Source organism: Rattus norvegicus, chromosome 7 (assembly GCF_036323735.1).
Source record: "Rattus norvegicus strain BN/NHsdMcwi chromosome 7, GRCr8, whole genome shotgun sequence".
In the NCBI taxonomy this organism is placed as follows: Eukaryota; Metazoa; Chordata; class Mammalia; order Rodentia; family Muridae; genus Rattus; species Rattus norvegicus.
The window spans coordinates 30,395,908-30,408,511 of record NC_086025.1 but is presented as its reverse complement, the minus strand read 5'-3'; the positions used below and the strand labels follow the sequence as shown (position 1 = coordinate 30,408,511).

Here is a 12,604-nt window from a genome sequence, read left to right as displayed (position 1 = left end):
GGCATTTCTGTGTGTTCCTGAGCATGGGCATTTTTATTATGTAACAAAATTACACAAATGCATGCATACATACTCCAGGCTGACCTGACATTCACAGCGTATCCCAGTCTGGTCTAGAACTTAACAGTTCTGTTGAATCACCTTCCCAAGTGCTGAGCTACGGGCCCGAGCCCTTGCTCGAGGCTCTAAGTCTCTCAAAGACTAATTGGGAGTTGTAAGAAACTATGGATTTGCAATTGAATTGATAGTTTGAATTGCATGGATGTCAGACTAACGAAATGCCCATTGTTAACCTCTGGTATTCAAGAGAGATTACTCATTTATTCAAGGGGCCAAGATGCACTCCATAAATGTTAATATTTAAGTGGAGCTCAGAAAATAACGTGCCAAGTAAAGGCCTCTCTGACTTTCTCTGTCATCTCTCCTGCTCCTGCTCCCTTTTCTCAAACCCCAAGGCAAGTCATAGAAACTAGAATGTTCCTTCCTGAAGGCAGATCACAGAAATGTAATCCACACTAACTGGTTCCTATCTAATTTTTTTTAACGTTACAACTTCCCCTTCAAGAAATCCTTAAAGCATAAAGATTAATCTCCCTAGCCTTTCTGCCCTGGAAGTTTCCCATAAGAAGATTCTCTGACCTATCTTGACTGATGTAGGATCATAAAACTTTTCCCTGCCCTATACCCAGAAAGAACAAATGCTGTAAGGACAAGCCAGAAGGAATCTGGACATTCAGACCCTCCCGGGATCCCTAGTCTTTTAACATTAGATGTGTCTTTAATCCAATCACATTTGTACAGGGGATAACCTGTGCCTGTAACCCCAAATATAAACATGATTGTTTATCCTAAGCCTTTGCGGTCTTCTGTATGAAGTCTTCCATGCCATATAATACTGTCCTCAGGGCTGGAGACTGCTTAACAGTTAAGAGAATTTGCTGCTTTTACAGTAGGCTTGAGTTTGGTTATCAACACCCAAACCCAGTGTTCACAATTGTCTATAACTCCAGTTCCTGGGGAAGCAACACCCTCTTTTAACCTTTATAAACACCTGCACTCATGTGCACAGACCTATATACATGCTTATAAAAAGTCTTTTATGCTCTGTGTGTGTGTGTGTGTGTGTGTGTGTGTGTGTGTGTGTGTGTTATTCTTTGTTTTGAGATGGGAGTCTCACTATGTAGCCTTTGCTGGCCTGGAACTCAGTACGTAGACCAAGCTGGACTTGAACTCACAGAGATCTACCTTCTGCCTCCCAAGTGCTGGGATTAAAAGGAATGTACACCACACTCAACTATTAAAAATAAATCTTTTAAAAAAATGAATCAAATCTCTGCTTCTCTGTTGTTAATCTGCCTAAGTAGTGTATCAGCCCTGATCCCAGAGGATGAGAAAAGAGTCACGCCCTCTTTCACTTTTACACAATTATCTGGACACGTGTCTAGTGTACAAGCCCATAGGATGGACTTGGACACTGCCCGGTTATGGTCGCTTTCACCTCATAAGTCACACCTCAAGGCTGGATGCAGGTTATAGTCTGCTTTGCAGCCCGAGGTCCGGCTCCTGGTTACTCTTTTTTTGGGGGGGGGGTTCTTTTTTCCGGAGCTGGGGACCGAACCCAGGGCCTTGCGCTTCCTAGGCAAGCGCTCTACCACTGAGCTAAATCCCCAACCCCGTTACTCATCTTTTTAAAGGTTATAACTTTCTGTTGTATTACATAGCCTCAAATACCTTAGCGGCGAATATATTTGGAAGATGCAGTAAGAATAAATTTGCTAAATATAATTCCCGAGTAATTTTGTAAAAGCAAAATCAGGCCAGCAACATGCCTCAGTGGATAAAGGAGCTTGCCTGTTAGCCTGCTGATTGGAGTTCCATCCCTAGTTACATGGTGGAAGGAGAAAACCAACTTCCACAAGTTACCCTCTGACAGAGAGAGAGAGAGAGAGAGAGAGAGAGAGAGAGAGAGACAGAGACAGAGACAGAGACAGAGACAGAGAGACAGAGAGAGAGAGAGACAGAGAGAGAGAGAGACAGAGAGACAGAGGGAGGGAGGGAGAGAGGGAGGGAGGGAGGGAGGGGGAGGGAGAGAGAAGACTGGTGCATGTGTGCCTCCCACAACACACACACACATATTAAAGACAATAGATGACTAAATTTTTTTGAGATTTTTTAATCATCGAAAGAGGCTAGAGAGACAGTTCAGTGGTTGAGAACATGTACTGCTCTTGCAGAGAACAGAGTTTGGCTTATACCATCCAACAATGGATAGTTCATAACCACCTAACCCTAGCTTCAGAGGATCCAACTCTTTCTTCTGGCCTCTGAGGGCACCTGCACACATGTGGCATGCATTTACACACACACTCGCGCGCGCGCGCGCGCGCGCACACACACACACACACACACACACACACACACACACACACGGCACAAAAATAAACGTAAATCTTGAAAAATGAGTAGGCTCACTTTAAAAGTAGAGAACTATTACAGCCTTGTGAGCATAGCTAAGAAAAGGCTGTATTAGAAATTATTGAGGTTTCTTTTTTTTCTTCCTTTGAGACAGATCTTGCTTCCTTTGAGCAGTTCCAGGCTGGCCTCACACTCACAACCTTCCTGACCCATCTCTTGAGTGCTACCACTACAAGTACATGTGGCTACCATCCCACAGAAATTCCTGATTTTGAAACGTCAGGCATCCTCTCCCACTGAAGCCAGACAAGGCATCCACGGAGAATGAGTTGCGACTTGGCTACATATGTGCAGGGACCTTGTCCCAACCCGTGTATGTTCTTTGGTTAGTGGCTCAGTCTCTGAGAACTCCCAGGGGGCCAGGTTAGTTGACTCTGTTGGTCTGGGATGCACCTAATCTGGCGGAGACTTGATGTGCCAGGACTGGCAGATACCCAGGAGAAGCCCCATCCTCTAAGAGAAGGGGATGGAGGATTTCGGGGGGCGGGGGTGCTCTGTGAGGGAGGGATCAGGAGGGAGAATGTAAATAAATTAATAAAATATCACAACCTTAATCCCAACTAGATGTTTTATACTTCTTTGATACTGGCTTTTCACCCCAAATATGCAAGGCCCCTGATCTAAAAATTGGAACTGAAATGGGACACCAGAGCTGGTTTGGTGATGCTGTAACCCGATGCTGGGAAGCTGAGGCAAAATGACTGCTGCAAGCTCAAGACCAGGGCTGGGCTTCACAGCAGGTAATAGCCAGGGTCACATACCAAAACCACATCTCAAAAGTGAAACCAAAGAGTTAATATAGAAGCACTGCATGAGTGTGGAGTAATCATTTTAATAAATCCCAGCACGGGGTTACTGCCCTCCTCAATGGTTTATGTTCCCAAATGAAACAGACACACACAGCCTTTATACTTTATATGCCTTAGGCAGCACAGTAGCTGGGCGGCTGCCTAGCCTCCGTGTTCTTAGAACCTCCCACCGATAACTCGGAGTTGCTACCTGCTAATTTCTGTGTTTCATCTTGACTGCTCCTGACCCAACTGAGCAGACCTCTGGGCCGAGCTCTCCTGCCTCCTTTACATAACAGCCCTGCCTCTCTGTCCTGTACACTCCCCAGGCATGGCGTCTTTCCTCCTTCTCTTCCTCAAGGTGCCCAGCCCCGGGAACCCTAAATCCTGCCTGCCTCTCTCTTACCTCCCCAGATATTGGCTGTTGGCATCGTTATTTACCAATAAGAATTAACTGGGGGCAGGTTCCCAGAAGCTACGTGTTAGACCCTCTCGTGCAAACTAATATGGGAACCCAATTAACATGAGAATACAAGCAGCTCTATGAATGGACAATGGCTCCCTATAGAACATGTGTTATTAAATTTAAAAAAGGGGGTGGGGTGGGGATTTAGCTCAGTGGTAGAGCGCTTGCCTAGCAAGCACAAGGCCCTGGGTTCGGTCCCCAGCTCCAAAAAAAACAAAAAAAAAAAAAACAAAAAATAAAAAAAACTCAGTACCAGGCTTGGGTTACCTCTTGTGGTGGTTTGAGTAAGAACGGCCCCCATAGGCTCATATTTTTTAAAACTTTGTCATCAGGGAGTGGCACTGTTGGAGAAGGATTAGGAGATCTGGCCATTTTGGACTAGATATGGTCTTAACACTGTGGGTGGGCTTTGAGGTTTCAAATCCCTCCACTACTCTCCCTCTCCCTCTCCCTCTCCCTCTCCCTCTCTCTCTCCCTCTCCCTCCCTCCCTTTCCTCCCTCCCCCCTCTCTCACACTCACACACACACACACCACACACACACACACACACACACACACACACACACACACACACACCCCTCTGTGCATATGGATCAGGTTGTAGCTCTCAGGTACTGCTTCAGCTCCATGCTCCTTGCCACGATAATAATGAACTAAACCTCTGACACTACAACCAATCCTCCAATTAAGTGCTTTCTTTTCTAAAAGTAGCCTTCATGGCTGGTGAGATAGCTCAGTGGTTAAGAACACTGGCTGCTCTTCCAGAGGTCCTGGGTTCAATTCTCAGCAACCACATGGTGGCTCACAATCATCTATAAAGAGACCTGATGTCCTCTTCTGCCTTGCAGATATGTGGACATGCAGACAGAGCAGGCTTACATTAAAAAAATTATATAATGGTCATGGCATCTCTTCACAGCATTAGAACACTAAGACATTTCCTTGTGAGTTATTGGTCAGGGAGGCTTTCAGAGACTTCCCCAAATAGTATAGGCAATTGCCTTGAACTTGGCTTTCCACTAGAACGAGACAGCAAAACCCCATTGTTAAAGACATAGCTCACTTCAGATGCAGAAGATAGAGAAGCCAAGCTGGAATTAATCCTTGATGACTATTTTTAATAGTGCTGGGAGATGCTATGCAGGCCATTGAAAAGAAAAGACATCAACAGTATTCCTGCCGCCAACCCTACATGCTACAATACCAACCTTCCAGGCAAGGTGGACTCGCTGATGCAAGAGAGACGTGAAAGTTAATGCGGTAACTAACTGTTTCGAATTCAATTCGAGGCCTGCTCCATAGGAAGGAATTGAAATCTGGTAACTAAATCTGGTCGGACACCCATGGGCTGGAGACCACAGTCCCGAGGGAAGAAGACTATTGCTGTTTTGCTAAAGAACGTGTTCTCAAATGACCTTCTAAATGTTATGCCTCAGCCCATCAATTGGTGCCATAGAAATTTCTCTCTGCAACAGTCAACATAACAGGTCAAAGTTCTGAGTGTTTATTGAGAACTCGGGACTAATTGGGACATTCATATCAATATCGCCTCTCCAGGGCTCAGAGAACATCTCAGAGGAAGAAGGAACCCAAGAGCCAGAGGCCTTGGAATGATGGCTTCAGGGTGTGATACAGACATTGTACTCATGAACTCTCCGCAACTATCATTTCCTACACACAGTCAGCCCAAATTCTAACACGCAACCTTACCTGGACTCAGTGGGTTACTCAACAACAACAACAACAACAACAAAAGAAGAAAAGGATATAAAGAGGGAAGGGGCACGTTTGGGGCACCTGGGGAATATAGGAGGGAGAAGAAGGTACTCTTATTATCTAGGTGCATTATGTGCATGAAATTATCAAAGAATAATGGAAAGGATTTTTTTTTCAATGAAAGAAATGCAACAATATGTTAGTTGGCCACCCAATGACATGAGTTTGGCTGCTAGGTTCTGGTGATGACATTTATAAGCCATTTGCCCATTAAGAGAGGCTTCATTTCTCCTGTGGTCTGACTGTGGAATGGCCCCATTGGCTCAGGGACTGTGTGTCTCCAGCTTCTGGTACAATATCGAAGGCTGCGGAGCCTAGAGAGTGGAAAGAAATCACTAGGGATCGACCTTTGAAAGCTGTGCCAACCCCACTCTCAGGCCCCTTCCTCTTCTTCACCACGTGAAGAAGCCGCCACCACATGTTCCTGCCACCAGTGACCGCTGTTCCCCTCTGCCATTCCTGTTATGACAGACTGTGACCCTCTCAGACTGAGACTAAAATAAGCTTGCCCTCCCCTAAATAGCCTCTGTACGGTATGTTGTCACAGTGACAACAAAGCCAACATCTATCTAGGACTATTCAGGCCCTTCAATACTGTGACATTTGAGTTCAGCATCACGGATTTCTTAGCAGAAAGTTTGGCCTCTGCCTCCTGAGTTTGTTGTGATAGCCACACTCTGTTTTGATGCGCCATGTGGTCAGAGGAATTTCTGAGTCCTGCTTTGCAGGACAGGCCTCTTGGTCAAGGAGAAACCCACGTTGTCATTCCTGGGGGCCAAACCAGATATGCTCATAACAGCTGCTTCCTGGGTTCCGTGCTTGCTATGAAGCCAGAGCCCCCATTTAAGAAGCCAGGCATGGTGGTGCGTGCTTAGAACCCCAGAGCTGAGGAGGTAGAGGAAGGCAGATCCTTGGGGTTCATAGGCCAGCCATTCTAGCCTACTTGGTGTTTAATGGGCCAGTAGAAGACCCCAGATTTAAAACGAGGAGGGTAGACTGCCTAAGGATCACAGCTGAGGCTGCCCTCTGCCTTCCATATGCTCATGCAAACACATATGCAACTGCACACACATGCACAGCACATACAATACTTAAGACGAAATAAAAATGGCTCTAAGTGCCCTTTTTCTGTGTCCTGTTTTAGAAGGCTTGGGTTATGCTGATGACTGAACTCTGCCTTCGGCTGGCTGAACATGGCTGAACATGCTCTTTCTGCTGAGCTACACCCCAGCACCGGCTCATCTTTCATGGCTCTCCGTGAATCAGCTGTTGAGAGTGAGTTACTGTTTAGCTTTTTATAAATTATTATTCCTTTTTCATCCCAGTATCAGTCTCCTTTAACTTGCAAGGCTTCTTCCCAATTACGGCCTCATTTCCTCAGTTTTCTTAGTCATTCCCTACACTATTACCAGCCAAGGGACAGTGGAAAAAAATATTTACTCGAAAGAATGAAGTATGTTTCCCTTTCATTACCTTTCCCAGTGTCCTATAGGTCACGCAGACTTCCACATTACTGTAGAAAGTAAGGAAGCTTCCAGAACCATTCAGCACCCATGCCTTTCCTTGGAATGTGGATATGCATGTACCCATGGCTACACATGGCTATTTATGGCATGTTACCCTGGCCTGTACTTATACCAGCCAATCAAATCCTATCTCTTCCAGGCTCATGTAAGGCACAGACCTACTGAGATGGCTGACGAGTACGGAACTACAGCACATCCTGTGTCCTGCTTCTTATACGTACGCTCTAGGCACTGTGCTCAGGTCCTCAAGCTTGCAGAGCAAGCACTTTGCTGACTGGGCCACCTCCCCACCCCCTACCCCCAAAACTCATTAATTAAGGAATTTTTCTTCCCTTGATTTCAAGTAATTCAATTTTCCATTAAGAGATCGCTCACTCCATGACATATTTTCTTACATACTGCTCTCTGTGCTACTAGGATAGCCACTCCAGGAGGACAGGAGATTTTTGTGAGCGACTGTGTGTGGCACTCACTAGGATAGCCATACGATAATACTTAGGCCACTCTGTCTAAAACATTTCCATGGCCCTCATTGCTCTTAGATCAAACCCATGATTCTTCCTCTTCCCCTTCTTCCTCATCTTCCCTCTCTCCCTTCTTCCTTCTCTTGACGGACGGGGCTTGCAAGGCCAGAGGACCAGTGCAGAGCACTGAACAATGCCAGAATCCAGGAAAGAACTCACTCAGGATTGTTCTCTTGTGTATTCTGACCTCCACGGGATCCAGATCAAAAGAGCCAATTTACCGATTTGTATTCCATCTGTCCTTCCTCCTGGACCTGTTTCTCATTTGGTTGTAGTGAAAAGATGAAATTCTAAGACCCTGTAATTCTTCAGTTCAACAGTCCATGCAACCTATTACTGAAACCATCCCTAGAAGCTCAACAATCTAAGCTGGTATATATTTGATTTGGGGGAAAAAAGATATTTATATGTGAACTAGCATGAAGTATGCATTTAGTCTGAAATTGAGTTCCTCAACTATTTGCTAAAAATAGCAAAGGACTTTCTGGTGATACAGGAAGGGTTACTGTAATGGTTCCAAAGACTGTCAGCTGACATCCTCGATATCATGAATATTACCACCGAGAGACTGTGCTGGGTAAAATACATTTGTATATGGTTCATTTTACTCATCAGCAACCAACCTTGAGATAATTAATCTTAGTAGCAGCTGCCACTCCCCCTTCCATTTTCTCTCCTCCTCCTCTTCCTCTTCCCCTCCTCTTTCTCCTTTCCCTCCTCCTCCTTCCCCTCCTCCTCTTTATCCCCCTTCCCCCTTCCTCCTCCTCATCTTCCTCTTTTTCCTCCTCTTTCCTCATTGACTCTGTGTTGCCCAGGCTGGTCTCACACCCCTGGGCTCAGTCAGTCTCCCCCTCGTCGCTCAGTAGCCAGACTGCTGACATTCACCAGGATGCCAAGAAACTTCAAGCTTCATTCAGTAGCTTCTCTAGACTCTAAGTGGTACCTACGTTTATCTTTTTTAGCCACTATATCCAGATATTTTGTTTGAACCTTTCCCCAAAGCCCTGTATCTTAAGCCTGGCCGCTATAATTCATTCTTCTTCCTCTTTCTCTCCTTCCTTTTTCCTTTCTCTTCCTTCCTTCTCTTTTCCCTTTTTTTAAAAACATCAACTCACTTTCTTTGACCTAGACTGGCCTGGAACTCAGAGCAATACTGTTACCACAGTTTCTCAAGTGCTGGGATTGTAGGCCCAAATCATCCCACCCTCTTCCGACATTCTAAAAGGCATGGTAAAGGTCACTCCCCCTACCCCCTATTTGCCTGAAAGATGTATCTTTTGTACACATGGTCAACCATCAGACAAAAATTCAACAGGCCTTAATAAGGCTACATGTCTGCCCTCAGAATGAAGGAGTGAATTGGCCTGAGGCAATCTGACTCCATGACAGACTGCAGACTAGCAGCTCAGGAGACCAGGCCTGAGTTTCTACTTCCCAGAACGGGGCAAGTCAGTTACCAGAACAACCACAGGCTTATGTAAAAGAGACCTTCCCCAGCTTGTAAGAGGACAGTTAGCCAAACTTTCGACCAAGAGGTCCCATGAAGCAAGAAGAGATAGTCTGAATCAGAGCATCACCAAAACTCAGAGAGATAGAATCCACCAATCAAAATATAGATCTCCCATGCCTCCACAGCGTTCCTCTTTTTGACTTTAAAACTGAATCTGTGAATTCAGTGGGGGTCCTTTCACCCCGATAGAATTGGACCCCTGCATGCAGAAATAAACGTTCTTTGCTTTTGCATACTATTGGAGTTTGGGGTATTATTCTCCATCGACTCATGGACCATAACAAGAACATGCATTTTCCAGATTAGACTGTTGGACTAGTGCAAAGCAGCACTATTTACAGAGGAAGAAGCCGTGAGCTGGAAAAGGTCATTGTCCATGGGCACCCAACAGGTCAGAGGCAGATCAGCACTAGAATCTACTTTCCCTATAGAGACTCTCCCAGATACCTTCATTAAAGTGTGTGTGTGTGTGTGTGTGTGTGTGTGTGTGTGTGTAAAACATAAGGTCTACTAATGTTACAAGGTAATTTCAATAGAGAACACATGAACACTCTAAATGCCAAATAGAAAGAATATGTGTTTTACCCGCCTGTGATTGCACCAGGAACTTACCCAAATCATGCAAGACCTGAGCTGTACTGCCTTTTCTCTTTAATCCACACAACCCATATCCTGGTAGACACACTTCAGTTGGCAAGAACAGTTAGGGAGGGGGTTGGGGATTTAGCTCAGTGGTAGAGCGCTTGCCTAGGAAGCGCAAGGCCCTGGGTTCAGTCCCCAGCTCCGAAAAAAAAAAAGAACCAAAAAAAAAAAAAAAAAGAACAGTTAGGGAGAAAGAAAACTAGAGAAGTCAAACAACAAGGTTAGTACACTTGGAGACTTCCCTGGGTCCTGGAACTATGGATTGGGTCTTTGATGGGTTGGGCCTTTGTTCCCCTTTTAGAAGGTATTGGGGCCTACATGGTGGGTTCTAAGGTCAGAATGGTGCCTCCAACATGTTGTCAGTTGTGCTAAGGTCTAGGGTCCTTTTACATGACTGTAATCATTTGAAGTATGCAGTTCAGTGGTCTAAGTATATTCCTGTTGCTATGCAACCATCACCACCCCCCATCTCTGGAACTCTTTTCCATCTTTCTAGTTGAAACTCAGTTCCCATTAAACAGAGCCTCCCCATTCCTCTAGTGATCCCTTGTTCTATTTTCTATCTATGAACATAACCATTCTAGATCTTGATAATTCTGGTTTTGTTTTTTGGGTTTTTTTATTTGTTTTGTTGGGTTTTTTTGTTTTGTTTTATTTTGTTTTTTTAAGAGACATGAGTCTTGCTGTGTTGCCCAGGTTGCCTCAAACTCCTGGGCTCAAGCAAAGCTCCTTCCCCATCCTCAGTCTCCCAGATGATCTTGACTGTAGAATGCACCTTCACCCTGGGGTGTGCTTGATTTGCTAAGTTACCATTAGATACATTCCACACCAGCTGTGCCATTTTCCATCCTGTCTCTTACATCATGGCCTGCAGTAGAGTAGATAGAAAGAAGACACTGTCAACCAACCACAGGCCAAGAACTGACTTGCATTAACATCTTGGCCAAACCACTCAAACTAAACTTCTCCAGTCAGGAAGAGATCACTGACCATTGGTTTACTGACTTCATGGAACTGTTGTTCCCTGCAAGACACATTCAAAATGAGACATGCCAAATGCTTCATGAGTTAGAATTCGGTGTGTACTGTTAACTGTTTGGATGCGACTCGAGCAAGGTTCAACTCTACAGAGAAAAGCAATAGAATCTGAGAAAGGAAACTGTTCTTTAAAGATGCATATTGTTCAATAAGGAACATGGCTCTCTTTCTCTCTAAAACTTATGCTTTGGGTTTCTAAATAAAGAACATGATCGCTAAGCATGTGTGCTTAGTTCCAGGCAGCTTGGGAAGTACTGAGAAGTACTGAGGAAGTACTGAGAAGCTGCTGGTCTGGTAGATCAGCCACTCTTTCAGGCTAATGCTTGCAGCTCTGTGTCAGAAGCATCTGGGACTGTGTTATGATCCCCCACAAGCACCTTCCTTAGAACCATGTGACTTACTCCTTTAGACAGACGGTAAAAATTTCTGAAATGTATCCAACAGATTCCTTCACCTGTAATTAAGCCATGAGCTTAGTTTGCTCAAGAGTGGATGCTCTCTTAGGAAAGTAAACAGCATAGTGGCCCACGCCTGTAATTCCTGCACGGTGGAGGCTAAGAAGGCAGATTGAGAGTACCCTCTCAAGAAAACAAAGGGAAAAGAAAGATGTACAATGGCTTTAGGAAAGAGTACAGAGCTGTTGGGTTTGACTTTAAATTCTAAATATTAATTAAGTTCACTTAATCACAATAAATTGTGGCAATATTGATTCTGTAGGTACTGGAACAAATATAACAAAAATAACAATCTCTACTTTAAAATGATCAGAGCCAGAACTGAGGATCTTGGGAGTTAAAGCAATGCTGATAAACTCTGTAACTACTTACAGAAACAAGCTATTGTCACAATTACAGATATTTTCTGAACATAAGGGGCACTACCCACCCCACAAAGACTTACTTTCTTTTTATTATTTTTTGTAAAGCATCTTATTTATAACTTTTATTATGGATTAGGAGGTAAGTTATTTTTATTATTAATTATTTGATTTATTTACATCTCAGATGTTGCCCTCCTCCCAGTCCCCCTTGCAGAGTTCTCTTTACCTCACCGCCTACTTCATCTCAGAGAGGGTGTCCCCACCCCTGGTATCTCCCATCCTTAGGGTATCAAATCTGTAGGATTAGGCACATCCTCTCCCACTAAAGCCAGACAAGGTAGTCTTCTGCTACATATGTGCCAGGGACTTGAGGGTAGCCCAAAATCTTGCTCTGTGGTTGGTACCTTGGTCTCTGGAAGCTCCCAGAAGTCCATGTTAGTTAACAATGTTGGTCTTTCCATGGGGTTACCATCCCCTTCAGTTCCTTCAGTCCTTCCCCTAACTCTTCCATAGGAGTCCCTGATATCAGCCCAATGCTTGGTTGTATCTGCATCTGTCTCAGTCAGCTGCTGGTAGAACCTCTCAGAGGACAGCCATCCTAGGCTCCTGTCTGCAAGCATAACATAGCATCAGTAATAGTGTCAGGGTTTGGTGCCCACCCATGGGTTGGACCCCAAGTTGGGCTGGTCACTGGTCAGCCATTCCTCAGTCTCTGCTCCATTTTTGTCTCTGCATTTCTTTTAGACAAGAACAATTTGGGGTCAAAAATTTGAAGGTGGGTTGGTGGCCCCACTAGGGGCCCTGTCTAATAACTCTTGGAGGTCGTCTGTCTCTTCAGTTTCCATATCCCCACTGTTGGGCATTTTGGCTAAAGTCACAGTACTGGCTGGTTTTGTGTATCAACCTGACACAAGCTGGAGTTATCACAGAAAAGGAGCCTCCCTTGAGGAAATGCCTCCATGACACACAGCTGTAAGGCATTTTCTCAACTAGTGATCAAGGTAGGAGGGCCCACTGTGGGTGGTGCCATCACTGGGC

General features: G+C 44.9%; 1 protein-coding gene across 1 annotated transcript in view; it reads left to right on the top strand.

Annotated features, from left to right (window-relative positions):
* The window catches only part of Vezt (vezatin, adherens junctions transmembrane protein), an 85,222-nt gene extending 75,918 nt beyond the window's left edge, over nt 1-9,304 (top strand). The window contains exons 12-13 of the transcript XR_005486572.2: nt 6,651-6,781; nt 7,172-9,304. The gene's annotated coding sequence lies outside the window, so the exon portion shown is untranslated. The remainder of the gene's footprint in view (nt 1-6,650; nt 6,782-7,171) is intronic.
* Nucleotides 9,305-12,604: the final 3,300 nt, after the last annotated feature.